The sequence below is a fragment of the Osmia bicornis genome, chromosome 14, assembly GCF_907164935.1.
Source record: "Osmia bicornis bicornis chromosome 14, iOsmBic2.1, whole genome shotgun sequence".
Classification (NCBI taxonomy): Eukaryota; Metazoa; Arthropoda; class Insecta; order Hymenoptera; family Megachilidae; genus Osmia; species Osmia bicornis.
Window position 1 is genome coordinate 5,453,214 of NC_060229.1, and position 24,350 is coordinate 5,477,563.

General features: G+C 39.5%; 1 protein-coding gene across 4 annotated transcripts in view; it reads right to left on the reverse strand.

The window, feature by feature from the left end:
* The window catches only part of LOC114875900 (putative polypeptide N-acetylgalactosaminyltransferase 9), a 183,463-nt gene that overhangs the window by 146,774 nt on the left and 12,339 nt on the right, over positions 1–24,350 (reverse strand). For 2 of the 4 annotated variants that reach the window (XM_029186730.2, XM_029186727.2), the window contains exon 2: positions 3,042–3,110. The exons of the other annotated variants lie outside the window; for them this stretch is intronic. The gene's annotated coding sequence lies outside the window, so the exon portion shown is untranslated. The remainder of the gene's footprint in view (positions 1–3,041; positions 3,111–24,350) is intronic. 4 annotated transcript variants of the gene reach the window in all.

The following is a 24,350-nucleotide window of genomic DNA, read 5'->3' on the forward strand; positions in this document are numbered from 1 at the left end:
TACGATGACCCAGTTTCACACTGTACCTCATCCTCCGATCATTTGTTCAATTCAGAAACAAATCCTTTAAATGCCATACCATCATCGAGCAATCCTGCTTCCATCCGTATCGCCGTCTTGGAACAAGGTTTCGAATACAAAGGTGATACCAAGACATTTCTACCGGTAATAGAGGAAAGTCAGAAATTTATGGGACACGATGCAGCGGCTGCTTGGCCCCCCTGTCGTATTTTCGATACCATATTCGCGGTCTGGATGAAAAAGGAAACGCGTAGCTAGCCAACGGACATGGTTCGAATACCAAACAAGCCTTCGACCACGCCGGGTTCCGTGAACTCTGATTTAAGGTCGCGCATTTCGCGCGAGTTTGTCGAACTCTCGCGTTTCAACACATCGACGACTTTATGCATCGTCATTTCTTTCTCTCGGGCACTCGCCGTGATTGACGCCGATAATGAATACATAATTACGCGAGCGAAATAGCTTTTTAATGTTTCAATTGTAATCGTTCTGCCCGTGGAATGTTTCAACTGAGAGAACAGGTAATCGCGATTATGTTCGACTGATTTATCGTCAGCTGAAAACAATAAATCATGAGGTTTGCGATACAAATGCAGCTGATCGTTGTATTTGCAATTTGTAGTTTTTATGAGAAAGAAAGTTCTTTGTTGCTTCCAGACGGGATTAATATGCGCGAAACGGTAATTTATAACGAGACTGGTGTTCGAGCATCGGCGAATATTCTTCAGGAAATACGCGAGAAACGAGGGTGGATACGTAATGTCGTCACGTACGTGAAAATGGCGAGAGGGTGGTTCCTGTTACACGACCCGTGGAATCATGTTCGTGAAAGCTTAACGATCATTACGAAGGATGAGCAATGTTGTAAAATGTAAAGAGTCTATTTTAAAAATAAAATAATTTTACCTCTTCACAAAAAGTGACATCATTTATCGATCAATATATCCCTTAAAAAAAAAAGATGACCCAGTTTTACCACTCTTTGATCACATTACAGAACCCTTTGAACCTAAACGAACCGATACGGAACTTCACCCTCGAAATATTCTACAACCCCTAAATTAAAAAAAGAAGCAGGCAATCTGCCTATGGAACGCAACAGAACCGTGCCATGCTCCGAATATGCAAATGAAATAATAAGCGTGTCCCAAAGTTAGGTCTAACTCTAGGTGGTAGTGAAGTCGAAGCAAGGAAATTAAGGGGTTGAGGTCGCCGAGGGGCGCGGGGGAAAGAGCAATGATAGGAAAACGATAGAGAGTGCAGAGAGTAGAGGTAGAAGCGTCTCGATTTACGTTTTACGAAGTTAATTGAATGGCTTCTCTCTCTCTTTCTCCATTGCACCCTTGTCGTAAGATCGCTTATAACGACAGGGGCGGAACGGAGCCTATGGAAGCGCAAAATGGTTATTATCTCCCACGCCGCAGACATAGCTGGCTGAGCTTCTGATTTACGACGTGCCCTCTCGACTTAATCCTCGCATCCTACCACTCGTTCCATCCCCGTTTTGGCGAACCACCATCGTTCGAATTGGTCGCCGACTTTTCACCTCCCTTACGACCAGAATTAACACCAAGAACGCCTGTTTCGAATGCCAGCTACCGGAATCGATGCCTTTGGCTAAACCTTAACCGACCGTGAAACCGACCGATTGCACACCCGAGATTAATACCGACAGACGGATCGCGTTAATCCTGATACTATGTTGTGTCGTAATTTCATTTTCAACGGAGAGAAACGACGATGCGTCGGTACCGATAACGTCGGTTAAATTGGAAGTCACGTTGTCGAGATAATCGAGAGATTATGCGGATTGGTCGAACGATCGTTTATCATACAACATTCTGGCGTATCTTGTGACGGGTCAATGGAACGTGTAAACGTTTGCGTTTTGACTAGCTCTTGTTGATGGTACATTCGGTGGACGTTTGATGTACATTCGGGTGAAATGTAGGTTTCTCTAAATTAAAGTGGAGGGAAAGGAGCTTTGGGAGAGCCTAGGGAGAGCCTAATTCAAAATTTTCTATATTTGCAAATGAAGAATATAGATCAATCCTAACATTAATATCTTTCAAATTAAGATCTCTAAAACTAAGTAAATATTCAGTTGCCTAATTCAAAATTTTCTATCTTTGCAAATAAAGAATTTGGATCAATCCTAATTTTTAAAATTAATATTTTGATTGACGAACTTAATAATTTGCCTAAGTGAATATTCAATTGCCTAATTAAAAATTTTCTGTGTTTGCAAATAAAGAATTGGACCAATCCGAATTTTAATATCTTTAAAATTAAGATTTTGATTGACGAAGCTAATAATTTGCCTAAATGAATATTCAATATTTCCCGCATGTAGAATGCAAAAATTCCAAGTTATTCGATCGGCAACGACCCAGGAATTCACAGATCGAACGAACGCAAGGCAAGTTTTCTCCCTCGATACAAGAAACTTCGCCAGAGGATCAGCCGCGACTTAGCCGGCTCAAAAGTTGCAACTGCGATCGCAAAATTCCCCGGGAAAACTTGCGGGCTATCTAACGAAATTTCTTGTACGGCTTGACAAATCGCGAGCATCCGGAACTCGTTTTTAAGGCTCATGAGTTTTTCCCGCTGGTGGCTCATCCGCACGAAACAAACCGCTCAATTTGTGGTCCGGCAACCGAACGAATGACCCCGGCCAACTTGCAGCCAGTTTACGTATCGATTCGAGACTTATCCCCCGAGTATCAAGAATCGAGTTCGTAAATAGCCTCATTTTTTACTGATCGATCGAAGCAATCGGTTAACAAGCGAAATTTTATCTAATTACACGTCTTTCATAATAAATAATATGTCCAAGTTCCGATGTCTGATGGTTAATGAAATAATAATGAAGCTACGTTAGTAATGTCTAATAAAACTTTCAATCGTCTGTACTGATTCTGTCAGTAATAGACAACTACTAATAATAAGGTACATCAAAGGTACATCAAATATTAGGTTACTGCAAAATCAACATTTTAAGTGTAAATTATTTGACTTACGATAAGTTGCAAGGGTAGAAACTAGTGGTCATCAACCGTGTCTCTGTACAAGGCAATTAGTCTCCATACCTGCAAACAGAAATATAGTTTTCTGTTAGTTCAATGTACGTGATAAAGGAGTATTTATGCAGCTAAATTCTAATCAAACTATTCTAAATTAGAATAATCTCAGCTCTGGAATATAACAATTTTAAACTCTTGATTTCTCAAAATATCAATGTTAAATTATTCCGCTGATTGGGACAATTTTAGCATGCCATCACTTCGATGAAAATATCCTTCGCATAAGTCAATCTAACAGCACCAAAGTGTCGTCCCAGAGATAATTATTCCCAGCTGGATTCTAAATCAAAACCAAAATTTCAGACTATCAAATATCTGTGCTCCATTACTTCATCAATCCACGGATGTCGAAAAAGAAGAAACAAGAACAGTAATCAAATTTACCGCATCTCCAAAGGAAACAGAAAGGGAAAAAAGGACGGTAAAGGAAGGAAGGCAGGGTTTCGTGGTCGAAGCCCAGACCACTGTGGAAATTGAAGTCGGACACGAAAAAGGGAGCCGGGCTTTTATGTAGGCCACGAAGAGAGCAATAACAGTTTCTCCCGGGGAATACTTTACATCGACTCTGTGTACAGTGTCAGGGCGGTTTGATCCAAGGGAAAAGGGAGGATCCCTTCTGTAACCCTCTGGGAGCTCGTGTATCGGATTTTCACAAACGAAACGAGCAATCTCGCGACTCAAGAATCCGGCCTTGAAGGATGACCGATCGACTGTGTCTGGCGTGGCTTTAAAGCTTCAACCCCAAGGAATGCCCTTGAGTGTTGCCGCGGATACCACTCCCAGAAGTGACTTCGACCCCGGAGAATCGATCCACGTCATTCCTCTCTCGCTTCTTTTTTTTCTTCTTCTATTTTGTTTTGCCTTTCTCCCGCCAACGGTTATCTCTGCTTCGAAAGGTTGCAGCTGCAACCCTCCACGGAATGTAATCCAATCGAGAGCAAAACGGAACATAGTTCTTTTACGGTGGCTCGATAGTAAAGAATACGAGCTGGGGCATGGGGAGCGTGTACAAAATGCTATGTGTTATTCCAAGAAATACTGCTGGGATCGGGCAACACTTGCTCGAATCGATAGGGGTTGCGAAGAATCGAAAGAGGGTTGGTTAAGTTATAGTTGTCGTTAATTATCTCGTAACTTGGATTTGAAACGTTACTGTATTTCATACCGTCTAAATAAAATATAATGCAATTTTTCAATTACAAGTTCTAGAGGGCTCAGGGGAAATTGAATGACTCGTAGTAAAATTTTGAGTGCTTCTAAAAATAATACATCATTCTAATATCTCGATAAATGTGCAATCGATACTAAAAGGGTTTTTATTATAACGTTTCAAGGCGATGGATGTTGAATTTCTATGTCGGGATTCTTCGAACTACACTAATTACGGAGGAATTAATTTACAAATTCTTTCCCTGAAGAAGACAGGACGCAACCGCAAATTCCTCGTCATCCCGGAAAAGTTGGTCTGCGAACTTACTGTGCGTCCAGCAGCGTTGCTCGCACGCCAAGAAATTCAAACGACCAAACTATGTCCCCTAGCTGGAACTTCCTTCCCTGTTAACGATCGCGGAACCCTTCTTCACCGCCCTGTCCATAAAGTTCACCCTTTGTTTTACAGTCGGATGGCACGTCGTTCGAAAGGTCACGGTACGTCCAGCAGAGATAAAGTAGAACGAATGGTGAACTGTTTCGCTTCGAGTGGTTCGAGGACGTGTCAACGGCGTGTATGTGTAACCACTTACCGGTGCAATCTGTATCGAGTGCAATTTCGTACGGTCGTATTTCTCTCTGCGCGCACGTGGTGTACGGACATTCGAGCGATGCGCCGACTTGTCACGCTTGTAACGTCAGCTCGTAATGTCCGCGATTTAATAACGAGTCCTGCTTTGGGGTATTGATCCCCGCGGGAACTGCCACCGCCGACAGTGAATGCATTAAACGTGTACTTGTTCCCTGACGCGATAATTAGATCATGTTAGAACGTGTACGTTAGTAGCTAATAATATATAAAGTAATTGAATTTCTCTACCGTCGCTTAAGATATTCTGATAAATTTTATTTTGCAAGATCAATATTCACGGACAGTCAGAAGTGACAGATTTATTTAAGATGACATTTTCTATCGGGTAAAATTGTCCAACACGACCTTTCTGTCGATTGAACGTCAACGCTGATACAAGATATTCAGCAACAACACGGGTTAGACGAAACAAACCACCACCATTTATACACATTAGCCAAACCGGTGGATCGTCAGCCGGGAACAAATGTTACCTAGTCCAAGCAATGATTAATCGTAAACCGCGTCATAGGACGTGGTTAAGCGTGGTTAATCATCAACCGTGGGTCCGGAGGATTCCCTCTGTGGACCATGTGACAGAACTATGGTGAACCACGATTGTTTGACAGATAGCCGCGTCAAAACAACCGCCGTGCTTGGCCCTTGTATTTGCAGTCCCGCGTGCACAGGCCACTGACACCTGTCGTAGCTCCTCGAGTCTCTGTCACTTGGACTAACCGTTCGAACAATAGGAACCCACCATCCCGTATTCGCCAACTCTCATACATCAGGAACTGACTGAGCTGAAGCAAGACTAGTACAATCCTATACGCGATAGGCTGATCGATCATTCGTGTTAACCTCTTTGTAATATCCAGACATATGGTCAAATTTGGTAGAAATTTGATAATCTTAGAATTTTTCTATCAACCATTACCTAATACCCATATGTAATGAAAAATATTCAAACTATCCTTCTTAATTTCATAAACAGACTGTGCATATTTATGAAAATGCATATTAGGGTAAAATGTTGAAAATAGAATAATTTTCAAGATATCTCAAATTAAGTGGAACGATGCACTTACCCGATGCACATGCACTTTTTTTAAAAACAAATTTTTACACTTTTCTTTGCGTAGATTGATTCTTTTAGACATTCTGTATAAAAAGTATTAGAGTGGAATGTTGAAAACAGAATAGTTTCCGAGATATTTCAAATTAAGTGAAGCGATGCACTTATCCGATGCACATGCACTTTTTTAAAAAACGAATTTTTGAACTTTTTTTTACGTAGATCGATTCTTTTAGACATTCTGTATAAGAAAGTATTAGGGTAAAATTTTGAAAACAGAATAGTTTCCGAGATATCTCAAATTAAGTGGAGCGATGCACTTGTCCGATGCACATGCACTTTTTTAAAAAACGAATTTTTAAACTTTTTTTTACGTAAATCGATTCTTTTAGATATTCTGTATAAGAAAGTATTAGAGTGGAATGTTGAAAACAGAATAGTTTCCGAGATATCTCAAATTAAGTGGAGCGATGCACTTGTCCGATGCACATGCACTTTTTTTAAAAACGAATTTTTGAACTTTTTTTTACGTAGATCGATTCTTTTAACCATTCTGTATAAGAAAGTATTATGATGAATTACGAAAAACAAAATGGTTTCAGAGATATCAAAGGCACATTTTATTTTAATCTGCCGCATAAAATTAACGCATAAAATTAACAGCAGAACCAATGGAATGTATTTGTATTTTATCTAGGTACATTAAATATAGAAAAATGACAGAATTTACGACAATGAATGAAGCGATCGAAGCGTGTCAATCTGAACAGCTCGCAGCTAGAGGAACATGCATAGAGGAACAAGAAGCAACGAGCTGTGAAGTTATGCTAAGCGATAGAGACGAACGTGGCAATATCCTCTGTCGCGTGTTGTACCTAGCCCAGATTTGACCTAATCTTAACCCAAGCCTAACCTAACTCTATCTCGAACCTAACAGGGATCGCAAACTCTGAAACACTGACACCTGTCGCAGGGCTCCAGAGAATCCGTTAGCCTGAATAACCAAACAATAGGTTCTCGTGAGCTCGTACACGCACGCGGATCTGGATTAAACGCTGGATAACCGGCAAATTGCTCGATCAATATTTGCCGTTAGACATTATAGATATGGCAAAGAATTATTTGAATTATAATTCAGGATATAAGATTATCAAACGGTAGATTATAATATTTAAATTCTTTCTAAATTAAAATGTTTCTATCGATTATAAATGGAGACATAAGATATTTCAATAAAATTTAATATCAGTTAAGAATTTCTCTAATGCTGTTATTAATTACCCAAAATTATCCATTGATTAATAACACAATTTTCTACGCCACTTCTGTCAAGAGTATCTCTAATCTTAAATAATTTTTGTTATCCCGATCATACAATGGAATTTCCGTCACAGAGGCCCGATCAGAAATAAACAAGATCGATATTCAACGCCGGCTAAAATGCTAAACTGAACAAGCCTGGTAAAAGAGAAAGGGGATCGCGTGTTCTCCATTTCCGGATGTGACTTAAATCCCGAATAAAGGGCCGAGGATTATTCGATGCACGGGGCCACTTTGTGAACTAATCTGAATTCTGGAGTTATCCTAGCCTCCATTGCGGCACACTGGCGTATCAACAAAAGGACACGCCTGTGTTTGCTGAACAATGTCCACACCGTGATAGTCGAACGTTGGCCACGTTGAATAATTTTCGTTCAATCTATTCGCGTGTTTAGATCTCGATCGATGTATCTCCTCGCTCGACTGACCGGTTGAATAAAAAAAAAGAGAAGTGAATGTAAGACATGCGATTCGAAAATATACAGAATGTCCCCTCTGAGCATTACCATTGAATCTCGAGACTTTCCATGAACTCTGCAAAGATTATATTAGATAAAAATTGAATTATATTTAAGTGGTAATTGATTATAGCGCGACCAATATGTTAATTAATGAAATTTCTAACTGAATCAACGACTTGCTGTGCAGAAAATCAATCTTGATTCTCCATTCGAAACAGCACTGGACACCAAGACCCTAAATTCGATTCAGATATGGCAATACGACCTCGAGCTGCACCACACACAATCATTACCAACGACAGATTCTAATTAATGGACACATCCGAATCGAATAACCGAATAATCGAGCGACCCGACACCGAAACGAGCATGTTGAACCTGTTAAAGACAAAGTTACGAGACGGGAACAAACACCATCTACTTTTCATACAATACGTTTGATACAAAATTCTTGCACTGAATAATATCAGAATTATTAGAATTATAAAATAATAGCTTGTAGGCATGTTTAGTGGAGGAGGAGAGGGTTTCCTCTCCCCGGACGCCTTTGATTCTGGTCAGGGACCGCTAGGTGGCGACGAGATGATCGGTGATCAGTGTTCTCGCTAGCAGTCGCCCGGCATGAGTTCCAAAAAGAGGGATTATAGGCATCTGGAGCAGGGATCTCGAAACGAAACACCTTTTTCTCCCTTCCTCTACAAGCTACAAAATGTGCATCCTGCGACAGTGGATATAAATTAAAAACAACCTCATGCGAGTAAAAGGGTTAATCCAGTGGTTATTTATTCCTGTTAGAACGAAATATTGAACAGATAGAAAGTAGAGCGTGTTCGATCGAATATTTCACCGCAAATGATATTATTGAGGATCCGTATCGAAGGGTGCAATAACCCTTGACTTGGTTTACGGATGGATCTTTCCACTTTTAAAATACAGCGCGAAGGCAGTGCAATTATCGTTGAATCATCCTTCACCGGTGGTTACTCGGTAGCCGGATCTTTCAACGGGAGGGTTGCGGTTCATCGAATGAAGGATCGCAACGATCCCGTTCGTCGGATTTTCCCGTTTTCATCGAGTCGTGCTTGAAAATTACCAGTGCTTTTGATACGGTTTGCCGTGGCGATGTTGGCTGCTCAATTGAAAGCTATCCTCATCCACCACCCTCCAGATCAATCGATCGGATCTACCCTCGATAGAGCCAATAGCTCGTTGAAAATCGTTTCGACGCATCGATCCTCGCCCCGGTTTCCTGCTACACGAACACCAGCCTCGCGTTGACGGTTTATCGAGCAACTTTCATCGTTTATCCGTCGCTAAACAGTCAGCATTTGCGAATTTATTTATTCGTCCGGCGTGCACTGAAATTTCCATTTTGGTGTAATTGATCGTGACGTTGGTAAAAAAGAATTTACTTTGTCAATAACATTCTGCAACTTCCGTAACCCCTTTTCGTTTGCAGATAAATTTAAACTTAATTAGTATTACAGTATAAGGCAAGGTGTCGCGTAACCATCAGTGAAACCTCCACGTAAGTTACATCTGTTAATCCTAGATTCCAAGCGAATCTTGTAACACGAAAGCCTTACGGATCGACGGCTAATCGCTTCGAGTGCGCAACGTTTATCTTTCTACGGGATCGCAATTAACCGCGATAAAAGGAAGATGCTCAGGTGAAGGCAGGATAATTTATGTCAACCAGTATAGACTAAGTAAATGACTTGAAATACCGATGAGTCAAACTTAACCTTCCACCTCCAGCCTGTGAAAGGATGATTGCTGTTGCGATGCACATTTCCCGATCGCCTTGAGAACCGACCTTGATGTGCATCATTTTCAAACATGCCAAGTCAGACGTTCACTGATGTGTCAGGTCACAGTTCGTTATTCTCTGTCTTTAAGCTGTTATTACAGGGTGGTTGCAAAGAAATACGATAGAAGCGATGGGCTAATAAAATCGTTCCTGTCACCAGTCATCGACCCTTTTTCATTTCAATCGTCCCTGTGTCCAGATGGGGAACAAAATGCAAAGTCAGAACAGAAAAGGAGGGAATTCAAAGGGAAGGTCCTTTATGAGGGTACAGCGATTTAGCAGGCGAAGGTATTCTACAGAAATTGATTTCTTTTCTGCGCTTGATGAATTTAAACCTAGGTTCAAAAATAAATCTGGGAATTATAAAAGAAGAGAATTGGTTTCATCTGCGAGTGATAGATAATTGAAGCAAGCTCGCAGGAAAATATAGTGCCTACTCTCCGCTATAAATACAAGAACAGCAAGGGTGGAAAATAATGTACAGTATCCAACCCTCGTCGAGGAAAAGATTGAAGCGTCGCTCGCGATCTTCTCGCGTTTTACGAGCACCGATTTATCGGGTTGGCCCTCCCTGTCCTCTCTATCTTTCCCGCCTTCCTGAAGCAGTCCATAAATTGCAGCGATGTACCGGAAGAAAAGGAATGAAAACGGGAGGGTGAAAGGAAGAAAAGAAGGGGTGAGAAAGGACGAGAAGGGGAACGATGGGGAGTTGCACAGATCAGGAAGAAGCGCACAGCTGAATGGAACCAGCCGTTCCCTCGCCCCGTTTCTTAGCCGAAAGATCTATCCCGACCAAAATGCATCGAATGCGCGAGGTGCATCTCTCTTCTGTCATTCGCACCGTGAGATTCGCGAGCGCGTCCCTTATACGACGATACGTAAGGACTGTATTTCCGGTAGCCAGAAACCAGCCGAGCGTGTAAGTGTATCGCGAACCTGCAATGGAAGCGTCGAGATTTCGTGCCTCCATTTCCTACTGATCATCGAAACGGAATATCCAATGCATTCCGTGAAATATTTAATTTCGATCAATCTTTTGGCTAAGGTAATGCTCGATCAAGGAGTACAATTATATTATTGCAATAAAAGTGGTGAGTTAAAATCTAATTACAAATGGACGATAATTACTTTCGTTGATGTTGATCGAAACCTAGAAATTCTAGAAACCTGATGAAATATATGTATACGAAGAAGAAGGACGAGTTGACGGACAATAATTAAATCCGACCATCACCAGAAATAAATACCCGTAATGTCTTATGAGTTTGTGAATAAAGGATGATTTAACAAATGTGAAAAATTGATGAATGGTAGATGAGCAAGCTGGAAATCCCATTTTTAGAGAGATTTTTATAGAAAATTAATAATCTTAATGAGAGGTATTTTCAGTTAAACGAAACGGTCTAGACTGAAATTTATTTTTAAAAATATATTATGCATTATGCATATTGCGTATTTCTCATAGATTTCATACATATTCGGCTACCACGTTCAAAATTCAGGTCATAAAACAATCGATAAATGAGTTATTAATACGGCGGTATATCAAACGATGCGAAACAATGAAATTATTCATGCAATTAAATTTGAATACATATATATTGAAATGATCGAATCGAACACAATCAAATCGTGTTAGAGTGAATTTATGGAAAGCAAGTTTTTCTCGCAATAGTTAATTAACAGTATAAAAATGTTTGGAAATGGATGATATCAATAAATCTACGAAAATAATCTCATCGATGCTGAAACAATCCGATCGAGAAGAGTCATTCGAACACAATTCCTTTTTCTGAAACGATTCTGCTAGATTTTCCAGCACGCGCTTTTAGTTAAAACGGGAGGAAACGTGGCCCAGTATCCAGCAGGATATCAGATCCTGCGTCTAGGATCACTTTATCATCCGAGTAAGTGTAGCAAACGGGTAAAGTTGAACGGATAACACGCTTCTTCGAGAAAATACAACGAGCAAGTCGAGAAGAGGAGGGTCAACGACGAAGAGGGCGGAAAGAAAGCGAGAAAAGTGGCGTATAAAGGACTCCATTTCCGTTTCACAGTCGTTCCGCTTTATTTCCACTATTCTGTTCGGCGCTACTCAAATGAAATCGCCAAAGTTAATTTCAACACCTAATCAAGGATTTTTATAGAGATTCACGACACGCGCATATTTCATTAATGAATAATTAAATATTGTTACGTGGATTTATTGATAGTCTAATTTAGATAGAAACGTCCATTAGATTGTAACTTTAGTATATATAACGATTCGATGCAGTTGCACCATTAGATTCTGGACGGTCTTTGAAACGTTGCAGAATTGTGCTCAATTCTCGATGCTCTAAAGAGATCGAAATAGATAAAGCACGGAAATGGAGGAACTAGGATTAAGCGATTTCGCGATGCTGAACGCGTCTGACCGACGCAATGCTTGTTCGACGTTGGATTTACCCGGGAACATTAACAGGGACCGATTAAATCGCCCAATGTACTGTATAAGCGAACGTTGCATCGGATACGTGAACTTGAAATTTGCATAGCACCAGATAATTCACTGTTTCTACGATTAACCCGGATATGTAATCAACTTTACAAGATTTATATTTTACCATTGAATTGAAATTTCATTAAAATTATTTTGATAAACGTGAAAATATTAAAAATCGCAGTAAGAGATATTTCAGTAAGTATTTCATACGATTAATCCAACTTTAAATGGAGATTTATATTTGAAGAGATTTTTAATTTTGCTTGTTGTTGGATTAAAATTTAATAAAAATTATTTAACAAATGTAAGCAGCCTTAAAACCTTTAAAATTTGTGTAGCATAAGAGAATTCATTGCCTGATAGGATTAACCTAGTTAGTGAACATAACTAACTTCGTGAGAAAAAGAATTTATATTTCAATAAATACTAGACTTCTGGAGACTTTGAATTTTGTCTGCCGTTCAATTTGCTAAAAATAATTTTACACCTTCGTTATTTTTCTAATCTTTCTTTCTTACGCAGTTAAATTATTTCTTCTGGTTATTTGAATAACAAATTTTTTAAACTGAACTAATGGCAGAAGCTATCTCTCAGGTTTTTCTACATGAACGATTAAAATTACAAATAATATGTTAATAATAATAGGAAAAATGAGAAGATAAGAGTAATTACGATTCAAGAATATGTAAAGTGAGAAAAAACTACCCCTTTTATTACGTTATTCCGTGTCTCTCCTACCTGAAGCTAATGTTCAAAGCGGTTATCGTCGACATTAGCAATACCAACAAGACCAAACCGAGGAAATGCACATTTCGTTCCGGAATATGCAAATCGGTCACGTTCTAAACGCGAACGAGCAATTTAACCCTTTGACGAGGAAGTACTCTAAACTCAACCTCGTGAATGCACCGAATATTTCTTTTCTTCGAAGCATGTGTTAAAAATTTGTAATGCTTACATTTACAAATTGTTCTTAGGATTAAAAATGAAAAAACATACGTACGCCTGAATTTATAAATAATTACGATAATTTCATTCAAACTCATGTATGCATTTATCGTTTGCAAAAAGGGTTCAAATGCATTTGAAACGCCATAAAGTGCAAGTCGAATGTAATACAGAAAAAAAATATAAAAAAATGTATGCACGCGACATGCTCACTTGTTGCACTTCAATAAGGTTTAATGACATCCAAGTCATCGTTTTTAGTACCTTAAATACACGTTAACTAGTACGTACACTCCAGCACGAAAGCTTGATAAAAAAATCAGTTAAGTAATAAAAAAAGTTGTTACAGTTTTCAAAGCTTTCAAGATATTAAAAATGTTTCATGAGTATCAGTATAGACCCGATTCTACCCTCACTGCTAATCAAAAAAACCAACTGAAAATAATTGAATATAAAATTAAAAAATAATCTACCAGACCACCCAAAACCTTCATAAGCAGCAACCACAGAATCGCATCAGTGGTTCTGAATTTCACCCCTTAAGAAGGGGGTGTCTTCAAAAATTTTCATTCTCGAACCCTCCAAAAGTGAGAAGTGGCCAAAGAAGAGTGCCCTGTGCTTAAGAATTAAAAACGTTAAATCCATGCGAGTCGACAGGCGTTAAGGGTCTTTCCGGGTGGTGTTCTGGCGAGTTGGCCAGGATAGGGGTAGAAGACGGCTCGGCGATGCAGAAGGAGCGCATGAAGGGAGGGCAGAAAGCATGGTTACGAATTCACAATGGCATTGTGCAACTCTTCTATCCCCCCTCGTCCCTTGACTCGCGATTTTCTCCTACGACCACCCTTCTTTCTCTCTCGTTTCATATCCTGTACACCCGCTCATTTTTCCTTCACTCTCATTTTCTCTCTCTCTCTCTCCGTTCCTCTTCGTGCGTCTATCTAGCTTCATCCACTTCACGGGTACTCGCCGCGAACGCCATTAATGGTTTCCGTTTCCGGTGTCTCAATCTCGCATTCTCCCCGCTTTGCAACTCCTTTCCACCCGGTTCCTGCGCTCGGATCTCCTGCTCCTCCAAACCTTTCTCTCGTTTTCGTGGAAAAGAAACGAATCATCGTCTGCACGCGTAAACGTCTACAGTGTGCGTGCCAGGGGTGAATTCGGCTCAGTTTAAACGGGTGTCGCGTAAATTACAGCCAGCGATTTACCTGGATTGCCGTTACTTTGCGTCTGGAAACGTGTTTGCGATCGTTCGCGAGGCATCGCTGTCGAGGTGCCATTTAAACGACTGCCAATAGATCAAAGTGGTTAAATGTTTACGTTGCACAAAAGACTAATAATTTCAAAGTCACTCGAGCGAAATCAGCTTAAATGGAACACCCTTTACAATTCACCACCGAGATTCAAAATGAAAGGGTCCATTTCGCGACACGAGTAATTTCATTATTCGTAAAAAAGCCTTTCGCCTCTCCTATTGTCGGTGAATGAAGATTCCTCGTCAAAGGAACTCCATGAATTCCGGACAAGAAGGATCGCATAAATTGATACAAGGTAATGGACATAGCTTTCATTCGGCGCATCCTTTGACAGGATACGGTTGAAATAAAAAAGGAATACCGGTTAAATCTTTGATAATTCGGCTCGATGGCGTTTCCACGCGAACGATTCTTTCAACGATCGTTCCCATTTCGACGGAGCCGTAAAGTTGGATCCGAAATTCAGCGACGCGATGCGACTCGCGCTACCGACATAAATTCTTCGATCCTGCCGCTTCGAACGTACCAAGTCGCGTGATCGTTAAACCATTGAAATCCCTCTCGATTTATTATCCATGCGCTCATCGTCGATAACATAAACTCTCGTCCCGTTTCTTTCAGCCGCAACGATCGAGGCTAATTTTTCGGAATCCGTCCTGCCACGTCCGGTCCTATTCGACGCTCCGGGCTGAACGGCGGAGTTCATGTGAAAATCTACGTTCCCTGTGTTTTTATTGTGAATTTCTATGTCCCGAGGAAAGTTTTCAATTTACCCTCCGCCTAGTTTCATTAACCTGGCAATTACTGTCGAAACTCACAATTATCCTCGTCAGTTTCACCGTAGCTTCGGATTTAAGGGATGAATTTAATGATCGTCGAACAGCGTTAAACTTTATCTCTCTCCTTGTTCTGGTTTGTTCTTTTACATAATGCAACGCTAAAGCAATTCCCGGCAACGATTTTCACTTTTTGCACAATACACGGGATGTAGGATAATGTCGTGCAATTATTTCCGTTTTAAGATCCTCGTAAATCTCGAGGTACCTTTCCAAACGTTTAAAGAAACCTTTCATTAATTTTCATTCAATTACAATTTATAAATAACAGGAAGCGTTCATGGACTCGTGAGCTTGTACTTAAGATTTATTTTCAAAGTGTTCCTCATAAATAAATAACGAGGAAATCAAATTACACTTTAAAATGTTAATTTTAAGTTGAAAAACAAAGGAAAACGAGGAAAGGAAAAATCAAAGCGAAACACAACAACGTTACAGGAACATCATACATTTACGTAACGCTAACCATTCATTATGAACAAATTCTAAAAAGTGCAAACGTTTAATAAGCATCCTTCCTACACGAGGACAGACTAAAGGCTACCTAGCAGCTGAAACTGTAGGAGTCGTAACGAAAGATAACGTTTAGTGCTAACCTTTCGTCGTGCAATTAGTGCGTTCAGCAAAAAGCAATCTACGAATAATATTGAAGCTAATAACCCTTATTAACCAGCTAACGTTTCGTCCCCCTTTCTAGATGCATTTGTGGCTTACAAACTCACGTATATGAAAACTGCGTGATTCTGTGACCGTCAGCAAGTCCGACAGGTATTAGTGATGGAAATAAGTGAACAAGTGCAATTGATTCTTAATCGATTAAAATATCTAAAAATTTAATTATGAGTAGTGTATTAAGTAAATCTTGAAATTCAGAACTGAAGGTACTAATTTAATTCCAAGTATCAAGTTAATTTCCAGACCTAAATTTTATTTTATTTTTTTTTTTTCTATGGTTTACCCTGCTTCTTATCCAGGGATGGCGTTTAAGGGCGGACTCCCCTATATCGCCCACTAAAATTTAATGAAATCTAGAACTGAAAGTTACGATGGGATTGGTCCCATCACTAGGACCCACAGGGTCGACCCAACATCATCCCACCAACACAAACGCACAAGAATTCCAAGGAAGACCTTAAATCTCCCTTCGAACACAAAGCACGGTTCATTCTGTAGAATAAGAAGAAGAGGACAGGGCTGAACAGGGCCGCACTTACACGCTATATCAGCCTAATAACCTTGAAATGAAGTTTCAGCCTGTTGAACGATGATGCTTAATCGACTGATCCTCCTAACGAGGGAGGAAGTTTGCTGAACACGAACCGATCAAGGTGAATTGAATAAAAAGAAAGAAGATGAACTAACATAAGAGGACAAAGAATAAGCGGGGGAGCGTTCATGAATTATGAATATTCTTGGACACTGGTTAGAAGGATCTTTTTATTATACAGGGTGGTCTAAAAATTGTAATCTAAGATCGAGTTAAATGAATTAAAATCGGACACTCTTAAGTCTTAAATTATTCTCGCTAAATCTTGCTAAATACTCCTCTGTTTGTTAGTCTTGAAGTGAAGTTTAAGAACTTTCTAAAGATTCATTTTTCATTTGAATTCGACAGCCTTCCAAGGTTGCATTCAATAAGAGATGCTATAAATCAGTCAGTCCACCAACTTCCCCGTTGAAAATCAACTTTAGTATGAAACGTTTACTCTGAACAACGAGGAACAGAATTCTTTAGCTAATTCAGGAAAAGTTACAGGTAAAACTTCCAAGATTTTGACCATGGCGTGTTTCGAGGATCGAGAAGATCGTATCTGTCTGGAACCGGAGTTTCTAATCACCGTTCTACCTTGCTCTCCTGTTCATCCTCCATTCCTGACCAGTTTCATTCGAGTGCATACTTGTTAAGAATTTTGAGAACATTCACTGAAACTTCTTAGAACGTTTCAACCACGATTTGAGAATATGATAATTGACAATGAAATAATAAAAAAAAGAAATTACTGAGAATCATCTTCTAACGAGAGCTCAAATGGGTTAATCGACGCGACCTTTCCGCTTACCCTTCCCGTTCTCTTGAAAATCGCTTGAAAAAACCTTCGAGCAGAGGATCTGCACGTCGGTGAAGGAAATTATGCGAGAAAATGTACGGTTCGGTCGAGCACGTAATCGGTTTGGCTAGGTAAGAATCAAAAGGTAAGTAGGCGGCCTTCGTAGGCCATCGACCAACTCTCTCAGTTGTCGCGTGAACTTACACGCTCTTTATCTTTGCATATGAATGAAGTAGCTCGTCGTGTACGACCTAGAAAAAAAGTAATTGATACGACGGTTCCGTCGCGTTTTGATAAAACACCACGGAAACGCTATTTTAAACCGTCACCAGGAAGCAATTAACTCTGTAATTAACATGGGTACAAATCTTACCTGTGAATCGATCAAAATTATAATCCTGGGAGAACTAACTATTGTCGAGAATGCTTTTGTTCTATTATATATCCTACTTCAATTTCTAAATTATTTTCTTAAAGAATTGCTCTATACAAAATTATACCAGCAAAATAATATACAGAACCAAAGTTAAAACTTTCTACTACTTAGCATTAATTACCATTTGGAATTCGTGCAAATTTTATTAACATCATTTCAATAGTTTTATAAAAATAATTTGACCCTTAATAGGTCACTCCCCACCTTGGAGTCTAACAAATTAGGTTAGAGAAACTAAGTATAAAGTAACTAAGAAACTCGTTCTTATCGCCGTACTTATCACCGATCGAAGATACCGAAACATGAAAACACGCGACTGAAAATTGCCTACGCCTAGTTTCCTTCGAACATCCTTTTTCTGTCGAATACTATTTACTAATGAATAAAAATTCTTACCTTCCCAGCAACTCGCACGTTTTCAGAATTTAATTAGAAATTCGAATTTAAATGAAAGCAGATAATAGGACATTCTGCTCTAATGACGCGCATAATTTTGCAACTTTTCAAACGGTGAAAGTTTCAATTGATCAACAACGTGCATGTAATTGCAATCGACTTTCCAATAACTTGTCCATACACACTTCTTTGACACACGTCGACAAATAGAATGGAATGGAATGCATCGAGGAAGAAGTTACAAACGTTTGAAGAACATCAAGGGGACACGACAAGGGGAATACGATTAGAATGCACCTTTTCACGTTAACCTTTCACCTAGTATAGAAATGTCAGTAGTTCATGGTATTGTTACATCATAGCAATCGTTGACATCTTTCAACAATAGAATAGATTGGAGATTTTATTTTAATGAAATAAAAAGGGTTTCACCCGTTTAAGAAAGTAAATAAATAAATAAATAAATATCAGAATTGTATAATATTCTACCAGGTATTCAATTTTATCGTATTCGATGCGCAGCTTTAGAAAATGAGAAAACAACCAGCTGCAAACGTGTTAATAACCAAAACAGCAATCAAATAAATATTAAACAATGGAATAAAACGTGGAGGAAATGAGACCGAAATATTATAAATTTAATAAAATCCCAATTTCCCGATCGCTAAACGGTACAATATAACTCCCAGAACTGGTTTTAAATTTTTACCGTAAACGTTAAATTTTGCCAAGCTTCGCGGGTTCGGTCAATGTTCCAATAACCACCTAATAAATTTTCAACAAACTTTCTATTCGCTATTCCGTGTTCAACGATTTCGATACAGTTTAAACATCAAAATAAAACTATTTTTATTTTCGATCATTTTCACTGCGCGAAAAATAAATGAAAATGTCGCGTGCTCCATATATGTCACACACGGTAAAGGGTTAAAGTAACACGATACAGCGAGCGAGGCTCCCCGATGTGGCTCAATTAACTTCGTTCATGATCACGCCTACGAGCCGAAACTCGATCGAACTTGTCAGAACAAAATGACCATCGATCATCGTAGCATTAGACAGGAAATATGGCGAGCAAGAGAGAACGAGAACGAGAGAATATTAACCTGTGTGCAATATGACGTTCGTCGCGTAACACCGGGGCAGAGAATGCACCGCGTTCAAAGGGAACCTATTCGACGAGCGAACGCGCTCATCCGCATCCTTCGACGAAGTGGAGAACTCGAGGATCGTTGCGTATGATTGTCGAATGTTAACATCGCTAATATCGACGAAGCGATTCGTGCTTCGCAACTTCGAGATTAATACAGTTTTCAAGTGAATCGTCGATCAGGATATCTTTCGCGAACTTCTCAGATAAACTTATCTCCGCTTTCACTCGAGTTTTCAATTCGCGTCCGATTGGAAATTCTAACATCGAAATTTTCACAAGCAATTTACTCGACCTATTTAGAATATGCAAAACGAATTGAACCCAAAATATGTTCGAAACGTACAATGCGTTACGGTAGAAAATTCGAATGGCAACTTTTAACGACAGAGTTATTGTCTATGATGATCGGTTTCGCAGCTTCCTGTCCCAGATTTCGTATTTCGCTGATCACTTTAATAGCAGCTACTTGTACCAGCTGGCGACACAGCTCGGAATTAAGAGCATCTATTAACCTGATTAATTACCATTATCGTATGGTACCGGATTGCATCGTATCACCGCGAAAGCAGAAACGTGTTTGCCCCCATACATGGCGACGGCCTCGCACCTGGATAGAAATTGCGACGATCGTGATGGTGCGAACAACGATTCGCGGAATTTAATCATTTTCTTAGAGAATAAAATTAGGAGGAATTCAGAAACAATCTGAGCAATGTTAACACTTCAAGTCGGTACGTTAATGACCCTAACCACCATCGTCGCACGATAATGCTTTCAATTTCAGATATGAGATCATAGGATTTTACTTTTTGCAGAAATTCTAACAATAAGACTCTGAACTCGAGCGAGTAATTAATAGAAACAGAAGAGGCAGTGTGTACAATTAAGTCGACTCACGTAACGGAATATTTGTGACTGTAGAAGCGATAATAAGACGAGGATAATTAACAGTAGAAAGTTTTCCGTGTAGTAAGTAACATTCAGCTAGCATATGTACAAGCGGCGATGATTTATATCAGGGAAAGTTGCGGTGAACATTTCCAGAAACATAATCTTACCGACTACAGAGAATCCAGGAACCGTGGAAGTTGAACGTGCAACAGCTTCCTCGTATAATGAGTTGCAATTGTAACGTAATGACGTTAACGTTTATTTTTCTTCTCGCGATAGTGGATGTACGAGCAGGACGCTGCGGAACAAGGACAAGATCGATTAACCTGGTTTGCGAATTCCGGTCAGACGTGGAATCTCGATCGTTTCGAACCTTTCCCTGTAACTTACGGCGATTCTGCTGCTTCTTCATTTTGATTGCCATGGAACGAGTTCATCAACGTGAAAGGAAGTTTAATGGTGCCTGATTCACTGCGCCAAAGGTTAGGAAATAAATGTGGCAGGTGGAGGAATAATCTGTTACTATTACAGAAGAAGCTCTGTAATTCCCTGCATTCGGAGCTCTGAAGGCATACATTTCTAAGGAACGGGAATTATCGAGCACAAGAAATTACCCAGCGTTTGATTGGATAAAAATACACGAACTCTACTTTGTCAAAGGGTTACGCAATTTTCAAGATGTTTTTTTGCCGTTCTAATAAATATTTACTATAAAGTGAAATATACCATCGATAAATACATGTTTTAAAGTAGTTTTAAGATTTTTTTAAAAATGTTAAATAATGAGGGAAATACAGCTCTTTTCCTAGAAATCAAAACCAAAGAAGATTGAGTTAGTATAATGTATTGTTAAGGGCCTGAACGAAGGGTTTTGCGAAATTTTGAAAAATCCGGTTTTTGAAGTGGTCGAATTTTGTTTTCTTTGCGATAAAAAAAGATTTTTCAACGGAATTAAAAATCCTTCGTTCAGGCCCTTAACAATACAATATGCTAACTCAATCTTCTTTGGTTTTGATTTCAAATAAGCAGTTTGAAAGATGTGGCCACCTCAAGTAGCACTTTAACACTTTACTTTAAAAAAAATCTTAACGCTACTTTCGATGGTATATTTCACTTCATAGTAAACATTTATTAGGACATTAGGCAAAAACGAAATCTTGAAAATTACCCTTAAAGTAACAAACGATACAGAAATAGTGAAAAATATCAAACGGATGTAATTTTTCATTATGAAACAAAGGAACGAAATAGCCATTCACTGGAGTTGCGTCTGTTCGAAAGGGGCCAGAGCTTCATAGGTCCATTCGTAGCAATTACAGACGTGTACCTTAAGGTACGGTTTCTACGTGCAAATGCTACGGACCCAATTAAAACCGCTTCTCTCTGGCGGGTCGCAGCTGTTACAACGGGAAAACTTTCTGAGTTCGGACAGGGACAGGAAACGAGGGACGTAGATGGAATGTGAATTCACTCCTCTTCTACTCTACTCACACTTCCTCTCTAACTCTCCTTCCGTCGACGAAAGCTAAAATTTTGCATCCATGTACGGTACATCGTTCGCGTGTTCCATTGTACAACCAGATAATATAGCGTTATTATCAGCCGTTCCCTTTACTTTTCTTCCAAGATAATCACCGTGGTATGCTATTACCAGAGCACATTTGACCCGAGTGGGCCGAGTTGCAATTCAATGATGGTAAAGATTAAATAAATCAAACACAATATTTTTAATATTACCTGTGTTAAAACGGTGTTATTTGCTTTTGTCAAGTGTGAAATATTGCGACAAACGTTCACTTATCTGGAAATTTGTTTGAACAATTTCTACATATCCATTAGAGCCTCTTGTGTAACTAAATGTTACATCGAATTTAAATAAAAGAAATTGCAGCCACTTGTGTCGACATAGATTACATCAATGTAAATCAATTCGTTTTATAAATAATTCTATGGATGTTTATTTTGAAGAATCGTTGAAATGAAAAATCGAAGGACACAGAAGTGGAAAGGACGTGTTAGAATTTTAACAAAGTTTGATGCTTAGAATTCAACGAAAGCAGTTTCAGACTCAAAGGCGATAAAAAAGGGGAATAAAGCAGATGGAACGTACATTCGTTAATTCGAAAGAAATGATCCATAAACCAAGGAATTTATCGGGCTAGCAGCTCGTAAAATCGGTAAGGATCTAAACGTGATCGAATCAATCCTAATCCTACTTGCTTTGAGAACGTTTAACTCTCACCCTCTTGAAATGACAAAAGTTTAACGGTTCGGAATTGAATTCCGAACCAAAGAAACGCCCTACGAAAAGAAGAATCGAAGGGAAAAAAAGAGAAGTTGAAAGGCTACAAAACTCGACTTTCTGCCAAGAGAAAATTGGATTTCCCGCATTAACAACGAGTGTACCGACAACAACGACGTCTACAAAGAACCGTGACTCTTCTCTACGATTATGCTCTTTCTATTTGAGAACAGTTTACGCTCTTCCTACGCTTCGTCTGTAAACATTGATCCCTGTTCAACAACGTGTGAAAAAGAAAAATCCTACGGTAAATACAATTTCTTTCTCCTTTTTTCCCTTCGCTTCTTCCTCGCCTTTGTTACCAAATCGATACTCTGTTGCTTACTGTGAATCTTTGTACAGAAATAAAGAATATTATTCATTCTACAAAATCTCTATATCAACCAAAAACTAAGGGAAAAATATAGAAATATAGAAAATATTCGAAATGCAGAAAGAAGCTAAATCGAAAAAGTTTCCTCCATTAAGATGAAAATAACGCGGGTTTCACCCACTGGCGCTTCGAATTAATTACACGTCAATTAGTGATACGATCGCAGAAAATCGTGGCTCGGTCGTTAAGCCGACTCTGCCAAGTTCACCGCGCAAGGTATGTTGCAACGCGCAGCAACGAGCTAATTTTCACCCACCGATCCCCCATTTCTTCGGCATTCCGCTCGAATACGCCCGCAGCAGTTCGTAGTTTTGAGTTTTCCGGGATCTTAAGAAAGTCAATGTTCCGTCGGGTCACCAAGTCACTTAAACATCCTTCTCTCTCTACACCGTACCATTCAATTACGACGAAAAATGAACCTTTCGTACCGCGATATTTAATTTAATTTCGCGAATATTCAGCTCGTACGTATTTATTCCATTATCCCAGTCGGAAGTTCGTAAAATTTTCAAATAACACGATTTCCTTGAACCTGTTTGCACGCCTGGACCGTGAAAGGTTATGGAAGAATTACAATCGCCATTCTTCTTAAAGAGCAACGTTAAATTAACGCGCATGAATGCATGCGGAAGGTTCATCGGGCACACATGATCGCAATCGTGGAGATAAACGAGGCTATCGAAGAGCAGGCTAGCAATTAAAGTCAGTTGCGGGCAAACACATTAGTAATTATAATGGGATTTGGTATGGCCGCGTACACAACGCGTTGCGGATAGAGAAGCGGTTGACCGATAATAAGGATATTGGTAACGGGAAGCGGACAATGATCATTAGAGACTGAGAGCAGTGGGTGAAGAGGTATCATCACTCCTACACACCGCAGGTCACCAACCTTTCTACGAAATCGCTCTTTTCCAGTTGAAACTGGCAAATGGATGGTTTAACCCTTTGAGGGGCACATTTCTATTCCGAACAAATTACCGAAATCGAAGGTTATCAAAGGGTTTCTGAAGTCGCTGATTACGATTCTGACGTCAGAATTGCAAAATTCAATTTTTGGTGTAGGAGAGGGGAGAAAAAGGCGTTTCATCTCGGGATCGTCTGTCAGACTCGTCAGTGGGGCATGTCAGAGGACCACCAGCGAGAACACACTGTCATCTCGCCGCCACCTAGCGCTCCCCGGCCCGAACTAAAGGCGTCCGGGGAGACGAAACCCTTTCGCCCACCACTAAACGCCTACACTAAAAAGTTCAAAAATTGTTTTCGTGAAAACTGGTAGGCGAAAAATTCTGATAAAAATATGTGTTATTGTACTGGGTATAGAATACATGCGCCAAAATTTTGAAAAAAGCGAATTTACTCTGAAAGAAAGCCGAGTTTTTTATGTTTTAATTAATTACAATTAATTGTTTTCCATGGAAATTATATAACTTGGAACCCTAAGAGTCTAAAAAGTTCTCTGATGTTGAAAAAATCTGCAAATCTGACAATCATAAGAGTCTATGCTGACTCGGGCAACAGCTTTTATAGCTTACGAACGACTTGCATGGTCATTTTTATGAAATTTTAAGCTTTAAATTAATTAGAATTAATTGGAAATCAATTAGACACATCAAAAAGGAAATACTAAGTACTGGAAGAGCAGTCGTACGAAATTGCCAAGGCAATTCTAATAGCTA